General features: G+C 37.4%; 1 protein-coding gene across 6 annotated transcripts in view; it reads left to right on the top strand.

Annotated features, from left to right (window-relative positions):
* Positions 1–4,787: 4,787 nt before the first annotated feature.
* The window catches only part of LOC107666194 (nuclear receptor-interacting protein 1-like), a 34,234-nt gene continuing 16,609 nt past the window's right edge, over positions 4,788–22,412 (top strand). For 2 of the 6 annotated variants that reach the window (XM_016457388.1, XM_016457389.1), the window contains exon 1: positions 4,788–5,037. The gene's annotated coding sequence lies outside the window, so the exon portion shown is untranslated. Of the gene's footprint in view, positions 5,038–9,594; positions 10,050–14,870; positions 14,890–19,655; positions 19,717–21,133; positions 21,207–22,412 lie in introns of those variants that run through there. The other 4 variants (XM_016457390.1, XM_016457392.1, XM_016457394.1 and 1 more) reach the window with 4 other exon arrangements.

The raw sequence follows: 22,412 nt of genomic DNA, 5'->3' as shown, positions 1-22,412 counted from the left end.
TTTAGATTCCCCAAAGCTAGGTCAGTGATTTTCCATGCTTAAGCATTCGGATAAAAAGAGAACAAGGCCAATGAGAATTGGAAGTCCCTTTGGGAAAAATTGGGAGACTGTACATGGGTAAGATGTGAACTGTGGTGATGCCACACATGGCTGCACAATGTGCACACAGTGAGGCCTTTCCTCTGTAAAACGCCAAGTCTTCCGCCCCCGCTCTCCGTTCTGCCACACAAGCGCAGAAAGCCACAGTGTCACAGCTCTGCACATTATACACTCATGGAGTTATTTCCTTTTTTCTCCATCTCTTTCTCCTCCACTTCCCTCTCATTTGCTGTCTTGAGATCTTTGACCACATTGCTCTGCCGCATCTAGCCGGCATCTGCGATGTCTTGTAAACATCTGATTATTGTTCTCTGTTATGAATAATAAATGTTTTATTTGAGATATGATTTGATAAGTTCTCTTTTTCACATAGAACAAACAACATAATGCTCCCTATCCACTGAGACCTCAATGGTAGGACGTTTGTCTTTTATTTTCACCGCTTCTTCTTTGGATGCTGAAACCGTGCCAGATCTTAAGCAGCCATAATAGCAACCTTACTTTCTCTGAAATGTAGTGCCGTATATGTGGGCCGCATGCATAAACAGCAGTTATTGATCTGCATCGCTCAGGGAAATAACGAGGGTTACATTACGATACAAGGCCTAAATCCACAGGGTGTCTCACCTCAAACAAGCATGCATCCAAAAGCCACAACGCTTCCCCTGGCCAACACATCAGAAGCTGGCGAAACCAACTAAAAGCCACTGTCTAAGTATTATGTCCCATTAACCAACTAGTAAGGATATTGACATTCTCTAAACAAAAAACTAATAATTGACACTCTAATGGACAGGAAACACTCCAGTATATATGGACGCCAACCACAGGCTAAAACAAGCAATTAACCCCTCTGAGCAATCTGAATGCTTTGCCAAATTAGTTGTAAATGCAACATCCTTGCACTTTAAAAGTGAACAAGTAAAGAGTTGTCACATTTTTTACTTCACTGAATATTTCTCAGGGTTGGTTTAGTTTTAAAAGTAAACACAAACACAATACAAAAACCTATTTTACAATAAAGCTATTCAACATTTACATTATTATTGACCATAAAACATGTTCATCAATAGCCAGGCATGTTGTACCACTACATGGGGTAAGTTGTCACAATGGAAACTGCAATTAAACATAGACCTTTCAGCAATGATTGAAGCTGTAAAATAATTACGAAATGCTAAATTTTTCTTAAAACTGCAAAAATGTAATATACACATTCTGGCTGTTCTGTCAAACATAATTGTTTTATTGTCTTCACTTGTTTTCTAAAAAACTAATTCTAAAATCTGACCATATTGGAATTTTTTTCCATATTGAGAAAAAAAAGACATTGACGTATTTGGCACATGCTTTTATCTAAAGCAACTTCCATTGCATTCAAGATATACATTTTATCAGATCTTGCCTTTCCTGGGAATCAAATCCATGTGTTGCTAGCATATTATTTGAGCTACAGGAAGGCCAATTTTTGTCTGAAACCAACATATAAAACCACTGCTAGAAAAAACAGAAAACATTTGTGTAGTTTCCCCTATGCACCCTCAAAACTTTAGCCTTGGTTTGACCCAGTTCTAGTTAATTAAAAAAGCTTAGCGTGACAAAACATCTGTGACAGACACTAACAGGCTGCTGAATAACTTTTTGACAGCTTCACTGAATTGTTTTTACAGTTATGCACCAAGACCTTTGAACATATTGCTTGAGGAAATGTACATTGTCATATGAAGATAAAGTGACAAAACCTCATCATCAGCAGTTCAACAAAATCCTAGGCTCGCAGCTTGGTTGTAGGCATTAATTAACACAAGTTATCATGTAGCAATTTTGTGCTATGTTAATGCTATTAAATTGTTACATTTTGTCAGTTAAAACAGTCATATTTATATTTTTATGCAGCTATGTCAGTGTTCATCGTGCTCTCACTTCACAATGCCTATTTTCAGTGGCTGTGTCAATATAGTGTTAAACAGTAATTTTCCTCTCAATGGTGGCCTCTTTGGCAAGACCAGCAACCTTTGTATTTGAGTCCAAAGGGAAGATGGCAGTTTGCGCTTCTCACCCCATATCCTTGTTTGCACCTGCCTGCCTAGGGAGCCTTTGCTCTTCCTGGTCATTGAAGGTTCAAGGGAAATCAGCGGAATCAAAGGTCATTGTCTCCTGGCAGACCTAATGTTTCCCTTTGTGACCGTCACATGCTGAGGCCACAGTCTCTTTGTTTTTGCCTCTGCTCTCTGGATCAATGTTTGGGCCACTAGCCATTTCTAGAATCACACAAGAGGAAATGGATGTGTTATTTAATCCCATTATTATACTTTAAAGGAAGCATACTTGCATGACTTTGATTTCGCTGTGATCAAAGGGGTTTTTGGTATCTGAATGCTGGTAGAATATTCTATAAATATACACAACTGAAGTACAACCAATTTTTCTTTCTTCAAATAACATGATATTCCTACAAATTTTGGGGGTAGTGCATTGAGCATCTCATCATTTAATGTTCTAAACTAAAAATAAAACCCACTTGGTACACTATAATTTCGAAGTATATTATCGCCCAGTGATATCAGTTGGAGATATAGTATATTCTACATACCTTTATACATACAGTATACTCACATAAAGCAGTATTACAGCAAATCTCAGTTGCGTGATTGTTTGCATTGTTGTAAAATATAAGCTGTATTATCACATAGCTCTTTATTGATGACAGGTCTAAAGTAAATATAATAGTTAATCTCCTTCAATCATAAAACAGAACTATGATGGTTAGTTCAAAATAAATGTCATAATCAGTATATTTCACACATCTCTCTCTCTCTCTCTCTCTCTCTCTCTCTCTCTCTCTCTATATATATATATATATATATATAAATGTCAAACTTTAACTGCATACATACAGTATACTCACATAGGGTGATATAGCAAATCTAAACGGCTTGATTGCTTGTATCATTGCAAAATATAAACTATATTATTGCCCAGCTCTTTATGTAAACTTGGATATATATATACTGTATATATATACATACAGCATATACTTGCATAGGGTGATATATAAACTATAAACTATATTATGTTGCCCAGCTCTAATCTGCTAAACTATAAGGCTTGCAAATATTAAGCTATTAGAAGCATAAACATCATGATTTTCTGTAAAGATGCTTTGAAACAATACATTGTGAAAAGCGCTGTACAAATATAATAAAGACTTTATTTGGATAGTAACTGAACATTTTACTTTAAATCTTTAACTTTAACCATAGTCAGCGAGCTCTGAAAATGTGTAAACATCACACATGAGCAAAAGTGCTTGTTACACAGCAGTGAAACATGTGACTGTCTTGGGAGGGAGAGGGAATCTACTGTAGTAAGGAGCGGCAGCTGGGATGTTAACATCTCTTTGTATGCAAGAGAAAAACTGTGAAAAACTTGATGGCTGATACTATGTCCCATCAGGATATAGTCCATCTGTAACCCCAGCGGGGCATGTTTACTCCAGCCAGAACTGTTGACTGGTCATATGGGGCCCCAAGAAGTGTGAACTTGGTGTAAAAGCTGTGTCTTCTCAAGGCACAGAAAGGCTGAACTAGGCAGGCTGTGACATAAAACACTGTTTTTTTTTTTTAAGTTTAATGTTTTTCACATTCATTTTTACTATGACAAACAGATTTTTAAGACTATATTTCTTTGTTTAAGACTAATGTTTTTGTCATATCTATGAATGAAAAAGAATCAAAATAACATAATGTAACATTTTCTAACATATTTGCGATAGATAGATAGATAGATAGATAGATAGATAGATAGATATAGATAGATAGATATTTCTTTATGCGAATGGCAAAAAACACTTATGGATTAAAGGATTGCAGGCATGAATTTACATCTGAGAGTTCAATCTGAGAGTCATGTGTGAATTTCATGTGTCCTTCTCTGCTGCTTTCATGTGATCATACAAGCCATGATCTGATTTAAAGCACAGGGTTAGGAAAAGGACAGATAGTTAAGCTGTGGCTTTAAGGGTGGCGTCCATTAGCACTGGGAAGTCCGATTCATTTTAGCGATTCGATTCGTTTCGCTCGGGTGATTCTTTGTAGTGAGCCGATTAAAACTATTCAATAATTCATTTGAATCATCACTCAAAAGTCTTCCCATGAAGTCATTTTACACACTTTTTGTTTTGTTGTTATTGTTATAAAATATAGTTAAATACGGGTAAAAAGGAGCTGTTTATAGCTAAATTCATGATTAATTATATTTAATGTGTCAAATGTTTATTTTGTTAACGTAATCCACCCCACAGATTTTCTATAGTGAGCACATGGAAAAACATTTATTTTTCTTGTCTTCTCTTTCTTTTTAACAGACCACTATAATTAAAATTAAGTTAATTTAGTGTCAGCGACTATGTCATCCAAAATGCAAACAAACATACAGATTGTTTTTTTAAACCTTTTTAGCTATCTTGAAACTAGCTATCCTGAAACCTTATGAATGTTAATTTACTATTTAGTCATTAAGAAATGCTAAGTAATTATGGTGAAATGTGGTTAACATAATAGACCTTTTTTTTCATATAAAGGTACACTTAGGAGATTTACAAACGAATCGGTTCTGCCGAATCATCACAAGAATGATTCTCTCCTGAATCGGATCTCACTAGCGTCCATGAGGGTAGGAGGAGTGAACATGGCATTGCAGAGTGCCGGGGATACCTTGAATAAACAATTCAGTCAAGCGACTGACTGCAGGACTCAAGAAAAACTCTAGAAAACCGCACATGTGGGGAATAGACGCTGTCAGCCCCATTCACCTTTCCGTTTTTTTTTTTTTTTTTTTACATCTCAATTGTTCGTAAAGAGAAATATCGCGTCTCCGACTGTTTCCTGAATGCAGCATAATTTTCAACGGGATTTTCTTTTTTCACCATCCGCGCAGGTAAGGCTGGGTGTGAAAATAAGATTTCTGGTATATTTATTTATTCGTTTGTTTTATCCGTGCATTAACAGCAAAGCCAGAATCCGCTATGTATTTGAATGGCTTGTGCGTAAAATAAGCAGGCGATATATGGGGTGGTGTGAGCTGACGTTTCCATTTTGAGTCTTCATCTATTTCATTGAATGTTTACATGCAGGCATGCGCGTATAATATGTGCGTTATTTATTTATTTATCTATCTAATTTTCTTTATGCATGTGATCAAACGATTACATAAAAGCGACAATGACTTGCTTCCTTTATAAGCATCCTATACCAGAATTAAAGCTACTCAAGTATATAAAAGAGTGTTGTTGTGCTAATAGTAGCCGAACCGAGTTAAAGCACTAGAATAGATACAGTGTTACTGTGGTTGTGATGAGGATGACTCTGGCACCTTGCTTACCTCATGTTTAGTCTAACCGAGACCCTTCGAAATGTTTGTGTGAAATCTTTCAAGTGCTCCAAGATCTTGTATCGAGAAACATGAAATTATCTCACCTGCTATAATATTTCTCATGAAATCTAGTGTTTATTCTTTCTGAAAATATGATTGTGTTTAATGGCTTATGAGATGTGTAAGAAGAACATCATTATGATTAATATAAAAAAAAAATTGAGCACGTGGATGGATACTAGCTACTTAATGTTTTTGGATTTAAAGGTGAACTGATTATTTTTCATTTTTTCATTTAGCTAATTAGCAAAGTTTTACAAATTAAGTGAACTTTTGAGAAATAGCTTTAAAATTATGTACACTGATATGATGCTCTAGTCATATAACCTATGCCTTAAAAAAAATGCTGTTTTATTCTATGTCGAGGTGGTCGCCCCAATGGTCGCAGCCATGTTGATATCAAATGACCCACTATCATCTCATGCAATTGAGTTACTTCTACTATTAATAACATTTACTTTATTCTCTATGTTTTGCAACGCATAGACATTAAAGAAAAAAACACTCTGGAATGGCAATATTGGCCACTGTTCCACGGAGAGAAATCGCAATAGTTCGTCAGCTGTATTCCAGTGTGAACCACCAACAACTCGAGCAAATGCAATGTGATTGAATCCAAGAATATGTATTATAAGTATTTGTATAGTTTGAAATGGAGAAAAAACTAAAGATAAACAGATTTAGTGTAGTGGTAGCAGTTAGTAAACATACTACTTGCCTCCAGGCCAGTAGGTGTCAGTATAATATTACTGAGTGTACCCTTACATATTATATATTTAGGCCTCTGGCTTTTGTTGTGTTTCTCAAATCAGTGTGGAGCTGTGAACAACAACAGGATCTGAAGTATATAATGTTCAGGGTGTTGACTCATAGGTACTTTAGAATAAATATACCTCATGACATTTGACAGTATTGAATGAGCATGGTGCTGTGTCATTAGCCCAGCTGTATATTATGATCCATAGAGACACTGTCTGTTTTTTGAAGCATTTTTTATGTTAATTTTTATGTTTGTGTAAAGCATGACTAAATCAAAACTGCAGAGGTGGTTCTCTTTTTACATCAGACCTTACTCTTTGTTTGCTCTGGTCTTAAAAAGTCCCAAATGTTTGCATTTCGGGAGGAACAGCTTGCTTAAGATCATGATGACATGTAACCCAAAAACCTGACTACCCACTCAAATTATGTTAAAGCTCACTTTATTACGTTGTGTGGTTTTGTTTAAAGTGTTGCTCTTAGCCTTTCTTAAAAGGCTGTGAGGAAAGCTTTTGTAAATGATCTTGTCACTGAAGTCTAGATTAAAAGAGCTGGATATCTTGGATAGTGATAACAGCCAGTTAATACTAATATTTGTGGACTGAATTTCAACCCTGTTTTTCTGTATTTGTAAATGAGTCATTTCTTGTAACATCACTTGTTATTCAAGGGCTAGATCACCCACAAATGAAAATCTTTCAACATTTATTTACCTTCGTGTCATTCCAAACCTGTAAGACTTTCCTTTTTCTGTGGAACACAAAAGATTTTATTTCATACAATGAAAGTCAATGACATTTCATGTTGTTCTTGAATGAATTTACTTTCATCGCATTGACAAAAGCTGTTCTTTAAAATATTTGAGTATAGAATCTTTTGGTATAAGTCCTACAGGTTTGGAACGACTTGATTCGCTAATGTTCCTGACTGTTCATTCAAGTAAATTTTTTGCTTAGTTTTGTTTTTGATTATGCATAGAAGTGCTTGGGGTCTTTTCTGTATATGGTCGGACTCCCAAATGATGCTCACATAGTCCTACAGAGATGTTTGCCAACTCTTGCTTTGCTTTTTTGTTGTTCTGAATAATATTATGATGTCAGTTCATCATATTACAAATTGAATTTCAAAGCTCAGGTAACTGGACTTTGACAGAATATGCGGTTGACGTAGAGAGACAGAAATTCTCCTGTCGTTTTGCACAGGGCGGAACAGTAAATGCCATTTTGACCATGTGGAAAGAAAGCCAGGATGAGGAAATGGAGGGATGGTGTGAAAATGTGAAATGTTTGTGTGTGCGTGTGTCTCCGTATGGATGGCTGGAAGGGGTTCATTGTTCATGAGATAATGACAGAATCATCTACCAGACAGGAGGTCACCACGCCCCTCAATCATAACCCATAATTGATTGACCATAATGGAGATTGAAGTACATTATTCATAGTTTGCGAGGAAAAAAATTACAGCCAGCCCACTGTGAGATCGGGGTCAGATAAATCAGGAGGAGAGGTGCACGCGCAAGCAACGGCTTGTTGAAGAGACAACCGGCTGAACGTGATCTTGTAAACATCAGAGATCAATGAGATCTCAGCAGTGTACCAGCTTTTAAGAAAAAGACATTTACAGGAGGGGGGGGGGGGGGGGGGTGTGGTTAAAAAAAGACAAATGCAAGCAAAGAGTCCTGTATTAAACTAATGGCGTAAGCAAAAGTGGAGGGCAAAAGGAAAGAAGCATCTTAAATCATGTCTCCGTGTGCCAACTCATCTATCAGCAGTACACCACAGAAATGATTTTTCCATCTGTAGAATAGAAATGTCAGCCCGAGGCGAGCGATGTGTATCAGTGATGTTTTTATAGAGTAGGCCAATATTAGGTATGTGATTTATGGCACGTGTGCAACTATCCTTAACTTCACATGCATTAAGACTCAGAAATCAGGAGCCAAACTTAACAGGTTGGGTTTGAATGCATTTCCTTAAGATTTATGGATTATTTGAGCTTTTTATGCACTATCTAAGTCCGTAATCTACTTTTTTACAGATTCCTATTTAGTTTTATAGACATGTGCCCACTGAAGGCTCCACATACTTCTGTAGAATTTGAATGACGGTCATTCATAAAGTTCTACACATGCTTCACCCCTTATATATTCATTTGTGATATTTTCTAGGTCACATTTTTCAAACATTTGATTATGGATAGTTGATGTATTACATGTCTATGGAGGTTTCAGCATCAAGATTTGAGGTTAAAGTATGTAGAAGCGCTGTGACTAGTGAGCATTTCTAGTGCACTACAGAACATTGGCCCCGCTATAACAATAACAAAATTTAGAGTTTATGTATTTGTGTGTGACCCGACCACTTAAAATTGAGCTATTTTCTCCCTCACTAGTTGTAAAATAATTGGCAAAATGCTGTTTAAAGTGTTTTAAATGCATAAATACTAAATGCATATGTTGACATTCATTTTTTAGTGCAATGCCCTCTTCTTAATATCCAGTCAACAACTAATTCATAAAACCAAGTCAACTGCCCTACGTTCTAAAATAAAATAAATAAATAATTTCTTGTGTGCACATCACAATACATAAGAAACGATCACCCACTTCTGTTTCCTCGCAACTTTTAGAGTTTTGAGGTACCGTAGGCCATCAATGTCCCAGAAGTATTTCACATCAGCTAACCATATGCTTTCATATACCAATAAAAGCTCCATTAAACACATTTTTACCATATTAAAATCCGTAGCACAGAATTTTGCACATTTCCTACAAAATCAGCGTGGAAAATGTAAAAAGCTCCTGCAGATTCCATCTGGGCCTACTTATAACTAAATGTCACAGCAACTTTTAGTACTTTCACTCTTTTAGTTGGTTTAGATGTTGGCTGATTCTGCAAATATTTTCCAGAAATATTCACCAAAACCACTACATTTTGGTTCTGCAGTCAGTTTTGAATTAGAACAGCGGGTCGAGCCGATCATTTCCAACATGTATTGCCCTGGCTTCTGCGTCTAGGTCTCTAGACAGCTTTAATGGCCATGGGGATAAAGGTTTTCGCAGGTCACCGTGTGGCAGGATCAGCATAATTGAAGGCTTGAGAGGACGCAGTAGGGGCGATAGTTAAATCGGACTTAAGACTGTTATTCAATGGTGTCTTAATTTATCCACCCTGGGTTATATGAAGCAAAGCCCACTGAGAAAAGTGGCTCACTCGAATGCCAATCATTCCTCACCGATCCTGAGACTTTTGAAGGTTACAGGGCTGTCTGTGGCTGGGCTGACGGATTGATGTATGTCCCCTGTCGAGCAGAGAATTCAGAGTCCAAGGCCGCCGCAGTGCTGTCCTATTAGGGGGGATTGTCCTTCACAACTTCTTAGCTGCCTGTCCTTTCTGGAGCCTACAGAGCTCAGGCAAGGGCATTGTGTCTGCTACAATAAGCCGAGCTGTGGAGTGCTTCACCCTCACATAATTATATGGCTTTAATGCAAGCATCTTTCACTGTTCATCCACTCACACCAGCAAGCGCAAAAAGAGCGGCGTTGTCAGAGAGAGTCGCTGATGTATCCCTACTTCATTATGACTTGCTCTTCAGAGGGCTTTTTTAGAAATTAAATTGCTTTGGCAATTAACTAAAAGGGGATTTTTAGAATTTATGAATGACTGAGAAGATTGATATATGGCGAGAGAGGACAGCAGCATGTGAGATGGACGTGAGGCTGAGGTGATGGATTTATCGCCACGTTGAGAGCCGCATGAAAGGTGCGGGAATCACTGTACCCACTTTTTAGGACCATGACGGTCTCATGATCATTCTCTTTGTGTTTGAGACTGGTTTCTGCCAGGTACTGGGAAAGTAAAGTCTTTCCAAGGAGCTCTGTGGCAACATTACTACACGGGTGATTTCACCGGCTGCATTTTTGTGTACCCAGTTCGATAAGATATGAGGTCATGCTTGCTAGATGTCGTTAGGAAAATCTAATCCAACGGTTGCCTGCCGAGACAAAGACGGCTCTGTAGCGAGCAGATCAAGAAAATAATGCACAGCTTGAACTTAGACCTTCAAGGTGTTTGTTAAGAGTTAATTAAACAGAATTCATTGCCTGGTAATCTATAACATATGGTGAGAAAAGATTGTGTCACCACTTTGAATACAAAATTACCGTCTGCTCGTACAGTGTATTGGCCTTTTCAGAGTTTAGATTATGGAAGGATGGTTTGATGATATATTATGAGCCACGGTGGAAATGTGTCAGCTGCTAGATATTCTGCTGTACTGTTTATACCGCGACTATATCCAGCCTGATTTTAAACAGATATATGTGTGTATGTATTTTATTTATCATTTTTAAGACTTCAAATGTGGCTTAAGTCATATTTATAATGTAATATTCTTTTTTTTTTTCTCAAGTGTTAGATTTTGTAATTATTCCATATTATTTATTTATTATCCAAATTTATAAATTATATTTTTTAATGGTTCATAAAATATTATGTACTTAAGATTATTTTAAGACTTCAAAGGTGGCTTATATATATGACAAAAAACTATCTATCTATCTATCTATCTATATATTTTTTTTCTAATAGTTTCTCCGTTCTTGACAGTCACTCTCAGTTTTCTCAAATAGGTCTCTCTACAGCTAGTAAATGAACTTCTTATTGCCAGAGGCACTAAGAATGAGAGGGAACACCATGTTCAGCCAAAATAATATGTTCTTTAAAGACATTTAATATTTTCTTGTATGCTTTGCTCATTTCAGAGTTAAATACCATGGCTGTTATTTCCGAAGGCGGCTGAAATTGAAAAATAGGTCATGCTGTTATCAAGAAAGATATTACAGACAAGTTCTGTGGCAGTATGGGCATCACAGAGAAGTGTTCAAGGTTTTTGAAAATGTTCGAACAGTCAGACAGTTCATGGTCAAGGGCTGTTTATCGTGAGTGTCTGGAAAGTCCTCTGGCCATGATTTGGCAGAGAGCGAGCGGTGTTGGGCAGCGGATCCACCACGCTAAAGCATAAACTGGGCTAATCTGTTACTGAGCAACAGCAGGCACCCCTTCACAACACGTTGTGGGTGTGTAGTTCATGCCGTTACCCGGGGGATGCGGTTTTGTTGAGGTCAGCTCATGGCAAATTTTTTTGGCGTAGTCTAGTTGCCCTCCGTGTTTGGACTGTGGAAGGAATCTACGGTGATGGAGAGACAGACACACGAGGGACAACTGGGTAAACATTACAGTCCTGTGTTTTCAACGTGCCACTTTGATATGTTAATTCTTGGTGCTTTTGCATCGCTAGAGAGGTGTAGTCTTTTTTGTTGTGGTCATTTGTGCTTTGTTTAAAGGTTTTATTGGTGCTTTGAACAAAAAGTGTCACCTCATTCATCACAAAGGGGCAGCTGTTTTTCCATTTGATAGTCATCAGTAAATCAGAACATTACCTTCCCCCAAGTAGCGCATACTAAAGACCGCAGCTCTGCGAGACCTTGGAAGTGGCGGACATGTCTTGGTCACACCGTTGAGGATGACGCTATCGTCACCCTCGCTCATGGCCTTAGACCTGACCCAGAGGGCCAGATTTTTTCCCACCAGGCTGAGATAATTATCATCTAGACTGCTTTGGAACAGCACTTTACTGTTCGTTGGTGTATTTTTAGTGGGCATCTCCAATAATGGGGGCCGAAACCTGATCCAGCCTGCTCTGTTGAGTGGATTAAGGCCATTTGGCGGTAGTGTGTCATCCGCAGTTCAAGGTTGACATCCACTTTAGGAGTCACACCAAGGTCAAGCACAGTTTAATAAGATGTTTTGTCAGGTCGGGACACATGATCTTCCCTCGACCAGTGATTTGGGTTAATTATGAACAATGATCTCGCCGTAGCTGAGGTGAAAACAAGGCTCCAGGAAGAAAGCTGTGTGTGTCAGATCACCTGAACTTCGTTATTTGTGGAAGGTAACAGTCTCAAGTAAAGTGTTAGGCCAGGCTATTTAAGATGAACTGAGGTGAAAGTGATCATTATTATCATTTGGGGTGGGTGAGTGACAGTAAAGGTGCTGTGATTTTGACCTTTCTATTCATGGAATAATATTGAAAAACTAAAATGTATAACAGTTTCCACTAAAATATCAAGTAGCACAACTGTTTTCAACATTGAGAATAATAAGAAATGTTTCTTGAGCAGCAAATCAACATATTAGAATGATTTCTGAAGGATCATGAGACACTGAAGACTGGAGTAATGATGCTGAAAATTCAGCTTTGCCAATAAATTCTATTTTAAAATATATTACAATAGAAAGTACATATTTTAAATTGTAGTAATATTTCAGAGTATTACTGTTTTTGCTGTATTTTTGTTAAATAAATGCAACCTTAGTAAGCATAAGAGACTTTTCAAAAACATTAAAAAAAGCTTACCAGCCCCACAGTTTTGAACAGTGGTGTATATTTATTTAGAATTTATAATATCTGCAATATATTAATAAAATATTATCATTTTGTTATTGTTATTATATATGTAAAAAAATAGCATTATTCATACTGTTTTTTTTTTTTAGATTATTAGATATTACAGATTATATATTATAAAACCATATAGTAATGTCATATTTTAAAATCTAGTGACCTTCTCATTATTTTGTGTGTGAAATAAAAATTATATTTTATTCATGTATATGATTGGGTTTCCACACATTCAGAGTTGAGGTGACCAAACGTAATAATAATTTATGAATCAGCTGTCAAAAAGCCCATATTGGTAGTTAAAGAAGTTGAATATTCGGAAGGACGTCCTCTGTACATGATGAGAGCCTGGCTATTTTAATTCCCCTGCTCCAAGACAGATTAACATGACCTTCAGTGTTTTATGATGTTTCCCACCACCGAAGTTTTGTTCTAAAATGTCATTACAGAAAGAGGATTTTCTAAAACCTCCTATTGAAAACTTCAGACGCTTTTTAAAAAAAAAAGATAGATTTGGTCCTTTCTTCAACCATGCTAGATGGGCAGACTGATGTGATTGTTCTTAGCACAAACCTCATGGCATCTTTTTTGCTGTGCTGTGTTCATTTGTGGCATCAGCAGAAAGGAACTAGAACACAGAATCAGAACTGCTACGCTAGGGTAGAATTATTTGGGCCAAAGTGCACAAAATGGAGGCCACTTGTTGGATTGTCAAATTTTGCTGATAGCAGAACCTTATTGTTTTAATCTGCATGTAGGAGTTTTTTGTAGGTGTGTAAACATCTACATTTTGACACACTATTGACTAAGTTCTGGTCTCACTAGCACAGTATGTTACATAAGATAGGATAAGTTGTATTAAGAGTCCACTTGCACGCAAATCGATCTGTTTTCAGAGCAAATCTAAGGGGATTTGCGATAATCTAAAATGACAGTTACGACCTTAATACCCTTTTGATACACGTCGACGTGACCCTGTGCAAACCAGACCTCTACTCCGGTCAACTGCAGTGACACAATTTCACACATGCTTCAGTTAACCTCCATTTTATGCACAGCAGGCTGACAATTTTCAGCTTTTATGTGCAATTTTGTTGCTTATGCAATTGTGGTTCGCCTGACATTCGCAGACGCCTCTGATTTAGCTGGCATGTTTTTTGAAGCAGTATGCACTTTTTTTGTGGTTTGACCTCGCTGATTAGAGCTGACCTTAAAACATTTGAATGGCGTAAATAAGGGCAACGATATAATTGGCGCTCGGGTCTGCTCATCCACCATCCGCCCGCTCGGTTCGTGTGGGTGGCGAGGCTAGCAAGGAGAGCTGAAGGTGATAAAACATCCAAGTTGCCTGTAAATGAGATGAAGACTGGAGCAGCACCGGGTTCAGCCATTAAAGATGTTTTATAGCAGCCCTGCATACTCTTCCCCCCCTGAGGTGCACACACGTAAACCTATCTATCAAAGGGAATTGACCTGCCTTTGAGTGATCACTTCACAAGACCTGCTGTTGTCATGAAAACATTGGCATGTCCTCCATGTGCACGCCCTCACCCCTAGTTCGCGCTAAAAAGGGTGTACCTCCTTAAAATATGATTGCGATTGCTCAAATTTCGAAACTTTGGATTGAAAGTTACCTCATCGAAAAACGATACTATTATATAAAATAAAACCCAAAATACTTTCATTTCGCAAACATTTTGTCATGGGCTAGCATCCAACAGGCTATTAGCACGCAGAGCTGCCATATTTCACGTTTGAGTGACATTTATTTCTCTTTAATGCAATCTTCCACAGTGTTCCCAACCGGTTCGCCTGTATTCGGCGGATGCCCTTGTATGCCCTCGGAAACAGCGGATAGTGAAGCTGCCCTCTGAGCTCGTGGAACAAAGCAGAAAATAAAGTTGCTGCCTGCAAAGTGCTGCGGTGGGTGGCTTTAACATTCCCATCCACTTTCAGCTCCCGCTAACCTTGCTGAGCTCTGACATCATCCTGGAACAATGTCAGATCCATGTAGATGAATATAATTAAACAAGCGCTTATCATCCAGCCGGGGAAAGTTTAGTGGCAGGTCAACCATGTTTGCCTCTCTCTCGGCTGAAGGTCGGACGAGGGTTAGACAGGCAGTTTGCAGGCTGGAAGGTATGTGAAAGACACAAAACACAGACTAGGCCAACACAAGAACGTTTTCCAGAGCACAAAAAGTCTATTTTTACACTAGCTCGTTATTTACATTGAGCTCTGTCGGGCCAGACTATATTGGAAAGTTGAGTACCAATGTCAAATTTACCACAGTATCTAGTTTCCTCCGAAATTCCACACTTTTAAGTATAAAACCAAAATAAATCAAATTGTGATCTCTTATATTGTTGTAATAAATATAGTTGTAACAATAACTGAAGTCATCGTGTATTTTAGTGAAGACTTTTAAGTAGAGATGCACCGATCGATCGACCAGGGATCGGAATCGGCCGATTTTCCTCATGATCGGCCCGGATCGGTGATTGGCCGGTCAGTCTCACTTCATTCCTATTTCAAGCCGATCCGTTTTGTTACCAGCGGCACAGGCAATAATATCAGCCACGCATTCTCGCTCTCTTCTCTCCGACGATCCCTTCTCTCTCACACACGTCTCATTCGCTCCGGTTAAATAGTGCTTGTATTGCGCATTATTTTAGTCTTTCCCGCAGGTTTCGCGTTTACACCGAAAGCACGAGCACCATCACCAACACACGCCGCGCTCAGTCTCAAACAGCTTGTGAGCCACAAATACCAAAATGAGTGTCTAACTGCGCTAAAACGTTCAAATACATAAAAAATTGTCAAAATGCCCGTTTTGGCGAGTATCCAGTTAAACACAGTCAGTTTTGTAACGTTAAATAGTTGAGAAAGAGAACGCATGTTGTGTAACAGTATATTGGGTCCGTGGATAAACTCTTAAAGGGACCGCAGTCCAATATTTATGCTGCTGTCTGTCATGTTAATCAAAGAACAAAAGACAAAGAAAATAATTGTCTGCTCTTGGCTGAATACGTTTTATAACTTTAATGGTAAGCATTGATCTGTATTTAATTTTTACAATGAAAACTACAGAAATTAAAGAAATCAAATGTAAAATAACACTGGATGTGTTATTTTACATTTGATCACTTTAATTTCTGTAGTATTTCTTAACTGAATAAAAACTTACTTAACCTGAAAAACTTAGTTTCATAGCTCTCTTTATTCTATTGCATTTATTTGTGCTGTTGTTTGCAATTTTTTTTATTTGTTCTTATTTTATTACTGACTTTTTACTTGTGTTTTTTTATGAAAATAAAACTTTGCGTTGAAGAAAAGTATATTTTTGTTTGTATATGCTGTCAATTATAGTTCTTAGAAAGAAAATCGGAATCGGCAAAAATCAGTATCGGCAGATCACACTAACAAAAAATCAGAAATTGCAATCGGTGCATCTCTACTTTTAAGAAGTATATGGTAAGTCAAATTAATTAATCAGTATGTAGTAGGGCTGGACAATAATTCAATATTTTATGAGGCTTTTTTAATAGTGTTCATATCGATATCGGAATTATATCGTATCGACCGAAATTAAGAAATATATCGTGATATAAATTTTGGCCATATCGTCCAGCCCTAGTATGTAGTTGCGCTGCCAGTTTATTTTAATCATATTAATTACCTGATGACGCAATGTAATTCAGTATCATTGTTTTGGCAGGGAAAGCATTGAATAGATATTTCATAAAGTCTTAGAAGTCAATATATTGTTGTTTGTTCTATTTCCATATCAGTGAACATAAACCAATCACTGGCTGACAGTTCACAGTAATGTTTTGCTATTGATTTTGTTGTTTTGCCCATGGTAGACATGTTTGTAGTATTCTGTCTGCTATGTTTTAAAATAGATGGCCTGTGTAAAGTACCGTCTTTGGTTGTCAGCATCTAATGCCATTTGGGTCACATTTAAGACGATGTTTTGAAGTTTAAAGTAGTTAAGCATTTCTAAAAATCATCTTGCGTTACATTCTACGGCACTCCATCCAGCTATTTTTGAATGCAAGAACATGTGACCTGAGAAGTTCACAAGTTTTATCACCTTTTTTTTTTCAATTACAGTTTCAAATCCTCAGCCATACTGTTTACACTGTATTTTAATGTGAATTAAAATAGACTGCATTAACATATAGTTGACTATTGATGTTGATGAGTTGAAATTGAGAATTGTAACCACAAAGCACCATTTGCTACCTAACAAGTGAGTAAACATGTGGCTCCAAAATGAGGCAACCTGTCACAGCCAAAGCCACGGTGTTAGGTCTCGGCTTTGAATTCTAGCAAGTTCCAGCAAAACCATTTGCTTAAGATAGCATGAGGCACAATATGTTACTTAATAAGGCAAGGGATTTTTAGAGTCCTCCGCCATTAGCCGCTGAAATAATCTCCTCCCTGAATGGGAAAAGGCAGCAGTGAAGGGAGTAAAAACGAGTGCGCTGCATAGCCTTCGGATAGGAGCAATATTTAATTAAGATCAGCCTGTCTCACATACATGCTGGCTGATAAGGGCTCCAAAGCACATCTGGCAATATGAGAGCTTGATCTCTCTTCGCTGGGGTTAATGAAGGTGGTCTCTGCTGAGTTATGTGATAAAACTCAGCTGAACTTTTCTTTTGTCCGGTCAAAAAAATTGGAAGACTATATGTGACCTATTTTCTCCAGCACAAAACAAAGAGTCCCAGTGAAATAAGTTTAAAGGGCTTGGAATGGAATTCGGAATCTTGTGGAATAGAATTATATTGATCTGAAAGGATATTACAAATATACAAATATGACATTGATTCAGTACCGTCTATAGGAAATATTTATACAGTGTAAACCACACTGACTGGGCGATAATATTCTTTTTTTTCAAGTGATGATTTTGCAATGATTTTAATACCCTTTTTATGACCAGAAGTTCCCTAAAGAGCAAGAATGAGAATTTTAAGACAGATGTTTTAATACTTTAAGATGTGTTTCAGACTCAAACTTGAGCAACAGAAAAATCTTAATTTTTATTTTAAATTTTTTAAATGAAAAATACATTTTCATTATTTAGCCTATAGAGACAATATATAACATAAAAAAATTGAAGGTATATGACAATATTAAAAATATTCAATACATATTCCATGATTTTATTTTATTTTATTTTATTTTATTTTATTTTATTTTATTTATTTTATTTTATTTTATTTTTATTTTTATTTTTATTTTAAGCTTTGTTGCCCAGCTTTTTGGGCTGCCTCTTATGTTCTGTGATGTTGCCCTTAGTATTAAAGGGGAAGACAGACTAACTAATCAGCCTTTCCATTTTGTCCGTGAACATAACCTCTGATCTCAGGGTCACCAAGTCTCGGTTCCTTATCAGGACCCTTGGCAGTTGTTCAGCGCGTTGCCACATGAGAAATGGATACCACTATGCTCAAATATCCCTACAGCGTATTCCTGTTAAGAACAAGGATTCTCGCCTACATGTTCGCCAGTTTCAATATTAACGAGCTCTGTTTTTTACTTCTTGTCACGGTATGCATCTTGAGTGTTGTGAAAGGCAAATGTGTCCTAGCATTCCAGTGACTTGTGTAAACTTAGCTCCGCAGGCCAACCTGCATGCATAGTATTTTCAGATAAGATATCTGGCAACATGTTTTCAGCCATACCAGGCTGGGATGATGAACAACGCTAAATTCCGTCCCGTCCTGATCACCCTCCTGAGGTTAAACTAAAAACTGCTCTATGCAGGCTGAAGCACACCCAAGTGCAGGACAAGAACAGCTGGGTACCAGCGCAGCCACGATTGGCAGGGTGTTGGGTTTCATCTGCCGAGGGGGTCAATTCTGCTTCCTCGGAAGAGGGCCCGGGCCTCTGAGAATCTGTCATCGTTCACATTGTAAAAGCGCTGCATGTATCTGTTTTTGACCTCCCAGAAAAAGCCATCTATCTAGTGTGAGCATCTACGAAGTGTTAATGCAATAGTGTTCAGAGTAGTTCATACCATTCTTTGAGGTGGCAGGGTGGAATTATGAAAATGGTGTGCATTTAATTAGTAAAAAAATTGAAAAGGGAAATATCTGAGCTGAAATTAAGAATTCTGGACGTAATATTTTTTTAAAATATTATAATAAATATAAATATTTTATATAATATATAAATAGTTTTAATCAATTATTATTAACAATTGAATTTAACTTTTTAATTGTCAATTTAAAGTAATTACTTTAAATGCATTTAGTGTTTTGATGTGCTTTATTTTTCTTCCCAAAACCAAAAATAAAATTTTTAGTAATTTTTGGCAAAAATGGCCAAAAATGCCACCTTTATGTAATTGTGTGGCACGCATTTCACTGTTATAGATGGCAATCAAATTAGGTGTAATTACATCAATTACATTAATTGATCAACATTTTTTAAACCCAAACAAAAAATATTTTTTATCAATTTTAGCCTTTTTTTATTTTAACCATTCTTGGCCAAAACGTTGTAGCAGAAAGGGATGCATCTCAACATTTCTGCACCTCCTTTATGTAATTGGGTGGCATGGCATGCATGTCCCTGTTATGGATGGCATTCGAAGCGGAGAAACACTACATCAGTGTGCGTAAGCTATCTGACCTCCTTTTAAGCTCCCTTATACTTCGACTCCCTCCCATGTGTCATCTCTTAGACGATGCACTGCCTTCATATTGCAAATCGTATCTTTGGCTAGAAAAGCAGATAACTGCGATTCCTCTGTGGTGTGAGGTTAGAGGTACACAGGCTCTATGAAATTTTTCATCACAGGGACTGATAGCGCAGGCTGGCGTTAGAGAAAGCCAGGATATTTGAGATATCTATCAGGGTACTGTGAAGGGTTTTTTTTTGTCTTGCAGATGCAGTTCAAGGATGCCTGCAGGCAGCACGACCCTCGCTGTGCTTCTGACGCGACTCAAGGTCACGCACACTCACCCTCTGACATTCACTCACTACAGACAGTGAGAGAGAGGAAGAGTGTGTGTTACTGATAGAGTGAGTGGGGGAAGGGAGAGAGCAAGGATGGGGTTGCAGTAAAAGTCATCTTCCCCTGTGTGCTCTGAGTAAACAGTTCACTTTGCTCTGTGTGAGCACAGCCAGGGCCTCATTTGCTCAGCCGTTTTTACTCATCTCTCCCATTTGCCGACAACTTGAGACATGCTGTTCTCTGGCTGCCTCTCGGTAGGACCGTTTGTCATGTCAGGGGGTTTTATTTGACTTAAGTATGAGTTATCTCAAACTCAGCTCCGAAATTAATGCACCTTTAAATTCTGTGCTGTTTCAAGCCTTTATAGTTCTTTTATGTGATCAGTGCTGAGCACTCAGGATATTGAGATGGCATACGCTTACATTCTCTGCTAAACGGATGCAATTGTGATGTACATACAATACCACAGATGATGTATATTGATATTTTACCCAAAATAGAGATGGGCAAAACTGCTATTTTTTCATAGTGGACTAGTCAGAGTAAAGATTTGTATTAATTAGCATGTTCACTACATGCTTTTCTTAAAGGGATAGTTCACCCAAAAATGAAAATTCTGTTAGTAATTACTCACCCTCATGTCAGTTCAAACTCACAAGTTAAGATATTTTTGATGAAATCCGAGAGCTTTCTCACCCTGCATAGACAGCAACACAACTGACACGTTCAAGGCCCAGAAAGGTAGTAAAGACATTGTTAAAATAGTCCATGTGCATCAGTGGTTCAACCGTAATGTTATGAAGCTATGAGAATACTTTTTGTGCACGAAAAAAACAACAACTTTATTCAACAATTTCTTCCCTTCCATGTCAGACTTTGACGAGCATTCATGACAGTATGATGCATGCATTGAACCATGTGTTGCTGTCTATGCAGGGTCAGAAAGCTCTCGGATTTCATCAAAAATATCTTAATTTGTGTTCCGAAGTCTTATGGGTTTAGAAGATTTCTACTATTTAGCTTTATTTTTCTGTTTCAGATTAAAGTTTTTTTTTTCTCTAATATTTATGATTTATTTTATTTCTGCATTATTCCAACTCCGATAACCATTTTTAAGAGTTTTAGTTAATGATAACAATGCTTTAACAATGAATTGGAGACTTTTAGAAAATAATAATTTCAACAGTTTGATTTTGCTTGGGCATTGTGCAAAGAAAAAATTGTAGCCATTCACGTTAAACATTGTTTAATGTGAACATATTTGCATACAAATACAAACATTTAATCAGCACAGCTGTTTTCAATGTTGATAATAAGAAATGTCTCTTGAGCAGCAAATCAGCATATTAGAATGATTTCTGAAGGATCATGTGACACTGAAGACTACTGTAGCTGCTCACATTAAACAATGTCTTGAAGAAAAACAAGTGGAAGCTTCTGGCACCCAGTGGAGCTGGCAGTGGATTAAATGAATACGCAAATTGTAAATGGTAATCATATCATGGCTAGCACCAACGTAATTGCCTTTCAGAAAATGTGTTAGGATAACTTGGCGATCTTTGTCACCTAATTAATATTCATGAAGCAAGCCCAGTGTTTATATTATATTCCCACCACTTTTCAGATCATTTTTACACCCCTGATTATTAGCATGCTAAAGCAAAGCACACATTAGCACTTTAAAACTCCTCTCAAGAAGGTTGTGTCCCATTCGTGGTGATATTGTAAAAAACAAAATAAAGGATAAATGCTAATCGATTAGTCGGTTGTTGGATGACTAGTTAGTCACTCTAACCCAAAGCTACCAGCAGAACATGGATTGGTGGCAGACATGAGAAAGGCCATGCTATCATTTGAAAGTGTTTCTACTACTGTTTGACGCTCATTAATAAATAACAAAACAGAAAATAGGACAAGAGGATAGAGGCCAGAGGGAGAGAGAACAACTGTGTAAACGTTGCTTTTAAAGAGACAGCCTGTCAACCCCCCCCCATTAAGTTTTTAATCCAACTTCATTTCTGCTAATTAGCAACTGTAGGACTGACAGGTTTCGCCATGTCCATCCATCTGTGTCAAGACAGCGATTGCCTCTCCTGAGTTGTGTTCATTACTTTTGTCTTTTTCAAGTCCTTCAAAAGTGCTTATTATTATTTAAGTCAAACCGATGGAAAGTGTACTGTCAGCTCTTTTGGGAGTGGGCCGTAGTACAGAGCGCAGGCCAGGAACACAGGAGGGACAGTTGGAGGTACATAAAAAGCCCATGTGCGGTGGAGGCCTACCGCTAGCTGCTCCGTGGGTAGCCGCTGCGCCTTTTAGATGTTGGGTTACCATGACGATCAGAAAAAGTATAGCTGCTTCCTGAGGCTTTATGATTGTACTGTGGTACTTTGATATACAGTGTACTGTATGATCATATTAATATACCATTGTATTTCTATAGTACTCCAAAGCACTTTAAAGAATACCAGGGTATAGTGTTGGGTAGCTACTATGAAATTGCAACTACAGTCAAGTTGCTCTTAAATTAGTTAGTTATTACAAGCTAATAAGTAAAAATAGCTAAACTGAATTGCATGTAAGTGGGCAATACCTTTTTATTGAAATGTTGGATGATATTATTATATTATTATTATTATTATTTTGCAATTTATTTGGCACAAACCCATTGAGCTAGTAACAAATTATATAT

Source organism: Sinocyclocheilus anshuiensis, unplaced genomic scaffold, assembly GCF_001515605.1.
Source record: "Sinocyclocheilus anshuiensis isolate Anshui unplaced genomic scaffold, SAMN03320099.WGS_v1.1 scaffold984, whole genome shotgun sequence".
In the NCBI taxonomy this organism is placed as follows: domain Eukaryota; kingdom Metazoa; phylum Chordata; class Actinopteri; order Cypriniformes; family Cyprinidae; genus Sinocyclocheilus; species Sinocyclocheilus anshuiensis.
This window is presented reverse-complemented; position numbering and strand designations above follow the sequence as displayed.